Below are 3,271 nucleotides of genomic sequence, written 5' to 3'. Positions count from 1 at the left end.
GCTGTGCCTGCCTAGACAGGCACTTTAGTCTCCTGAGCTATCTGGCCAGCCCTTATTTATTGTATCATGTCATTTTTCATAGTTCATTCTTCTCTGGATTACTTAAAAAATAGTTCACTGATTAATTATAAAATGTTTGTTGCAAAATTTAAAACAAAGTGACCATTAAGAAGGGGAAGGAGAGAAGATATTAATGCCAAATTCTCACCTCAACTCTTATAAAACTGCTTCTAATCTACATTATTTTTTATGATTTTATTTTATTTTATTTTGAAGAGTAAAAACAAATAGAAAAAAAGACAGAAACAGGGCAACATATAACAATCATATGTTACAGATTTTCAAAACAGGAATAGCTAATTAACAGTGATTGTTATATTGTCTATTTTTATGATCAAATCTCTTGCTCAGATTAATAGATATAGTTATGAAAGATTGGGACAATAATTGAATATTGGACCTTGCTTTCAAGAAATCTTAAGGTTTTTTTTCCTTGTCTTTTTTTGTTTTAATTTATTTTAAAGAGTATAATAATTGATAGGACATCAGAAACGGCACACATTTAAAAGACAAAGGGGAGAGGTACTCAACCATGGGTTTTGTATTACATGTTGCTGTCCTTGATGTAGTTGCTCAGTCTGGGAAGGAGCCGTGTGACTGGAAGCCAGTGGGGCCCAAAGGGCTTACTCTGCGTAAGCTTCATTATTTAGAACACCTTACTCTCTTAGTTACTTTTGCATTGTTGAGACACAACACCTGTCACCCACACCGAGGTAGGGTTCATTTGGCTCACTGCTCGCAGAGCTTACAGTCTATGGCTGGTTGGCTCCAAGGCAGGATGGCACCACAGGGGAGCAGAACAGAGTAGGGTTTCTCACGGCATGTTAAGTAGGAAACAGAGAGCAAGGTCAAGGGAGGAAAAAGAATAATAGACCCTTGCAAGTCATGTTCTCAGTAAGCCACCTCCTCCAACCTGGCTTCATCTCCCAGCATCACTTGTCGTTATAATTCATCCACTGAGGAGTATGATCTTGCTATTATCCAGTCACCTTCCAAAAAACCCACATGTGCACACTTTGAGGGAACATCTAGATATTAATCCTGACACTACTCTCAAGAGCTACATTCTAGGAACTAGTGGCTATCCTATTATAATTTCTTATGCTGTTCTTTCATTCTCTTGGCAAAGGGCTACAATTTTCAAACATATAATGTGGCTGTTCCTATTCTTGCAATTTCATCTTCATTCCAGTTAGCAGAAAGGAAAGGGACCAGATAGCCCACTGTTTTCCACTTTACAGTCTCATGTTCTTCCTTGCATCTCATTGACTAAAACTTAAGACTCATGACCACACCAGGCTGCAAGATGCACTAGGAAATGTAGTTCTTTCACAGAGCAATTTCTTCCTGGAAATTAATCTCTTCCATCTGAGTCCCCTTTATCTAACTATTCTAATTCAGTCACACATTTCTGGCATTAGTCTTGAGCTTTCTTTCAGACATCTGCTGTGTCTTTATCACAGGGCCTTTGTTTATTCTTTTAAGTTGTGATACCATATATTTTGTTATTGTGATTTATTCTTTAGATCTTCATTAAACCTACCCTTTCACAAGACAAGCTTTTCTGATACACATTTTTCCCCATAATTTTATTGAGAGACAAATAGCAATGAGACAGTTTCAAATCAAGGGGGTCTGCCCCTTAGCTCAGTTCTTTAAGTGGCTGCTTCAACAAAGCAGTCAGGCTCAGGTTGCTGTGGTTTGATCCCCACAACTCAAGCCAGCCAAACCTGCCCTGAAGGCATTTGGAGCAAAAAAGAAGAAAAGAAAAAACCCTTCTGAAAATCAAATTGGTAGGACAGTTTCAATAATTAACACATTGCATACATTCTTCCTAGTGGTTAATTGCTGTACGAGATTCAGACATGATATCCTATTAACAAACACTATTACAACAAATCACTCTATTCATTAAGAGAATGTAACTATATATCTATCCTAACCATTTTGAATACACAGATACAAAATGGACATTTATTTGTATCCCCTTTTTTGTTCAGTTCCATCATTTAAATATTATAGGTGTGTTAACTCAGCAAAATATTCTAAAAGAGTCCAGTAGTCCATAATAGTATTGAGTCTTCCGCTTGACTGGCAGTGTCAGAAATTGTTGACCTGAGTCTTCTACAGCTCAACATAACACCATGGCTTTACTTCTTAAACTTCATTTTTATACTTTTCTGCTGAATAGTTAAGACCAAGATAAAGCAAGACCTATGCAAGAAGAGTTGTAGCTTTTGGATCTGATAAGGTCAGTGAAATCCCCTCAGGATTTATCCTGAGATCCTGAACCTCAGATTGTAGATCCTTTGTCAGTATTAGCCATGGGGATGAGTCATGGCCATTGCTTGGCCATTGTGTTCTCTGTCAAACCTGAGAGAATGTTTTCTCTCCAGGTGACTCTCCTTAGGCACATCGATCCTCTACATCATCAATTACTTTCCTCTTTGGCCCCATAATCTTCTCGATCAGAAAATTTGGGACACTACTGAGTTACATGACGTTACAGTACAAGTTTTCATATGTCCTGAGTTTTAATTGACCTTGGAAGGCTAGGGCTAAAATGTTGGCTTTCCTTGCAGCCCTCCTTTTTCTCTAATTTTGGTCTGCAAACTTCGGTTGTTAGCCCTCCAGAAGAGAAGCTTATGGTTATTACCATACAACCTAGGCTGTTAAGCTTAACCTCACTCTCTGTCTGAATATCAAGCATCTTAGGCATAACGTGAAACAGGTATTTTTCATCAAGCATTGATATGTTGAACTTTAAGTCCCTACAGAATATGATGAAAAAGACATTTAAAAAATTAAAATATAAAGAAGAAGGGGGTGGTGAATGAAAGCAAGAGACAGGAAAAGGAATAATGTGGGACTGTCTTGCTTCAAGGTTGTATATGGTGAGATTTTTTGACTTATGTGTAAACATGAGAAGTATATAATACTTTATGCCTATTTTAAAAATATATTCTAATTTTTAAATGTTTTTATCATATTCTGTAGGGACTTAAAGTTCAATCTATCAGGGGGCCGGGGAGATGGCTCAGTGAAATAAGCACTTCTCTGGCAAGCGCAAGGTCCTGAGTTCAATCTCCGGTTCCACAAAAAAAAAAGTTCAACCTATCAATACTCGATGAAAAATACCTGTTCCATATTATGCCTAAGATGTTTGATATGCAGACAGATAGTGAGGTTAAGCTTAACAGCCTAAGTTGTA

This window comes from Octodon degus, unplaced genomic scaffold (genome assembly GCF_000260255.1).
Source record: "Octodon degus isolate 3935 unplaced genomic scaffold, OctDeg1.0 scaffold00013, whole genome shotgun sequence".
Lineage (NCBI taxonomy): Eukaryota > Metazoa > Chordata > Mammalia > Rodentia > Octodontidae > Octodon > Octodon degus.
The sequence above is the reverse complement of the archived record's forward strand: the minus strand, read 5'-3'. Positions refer to the sequence as shown.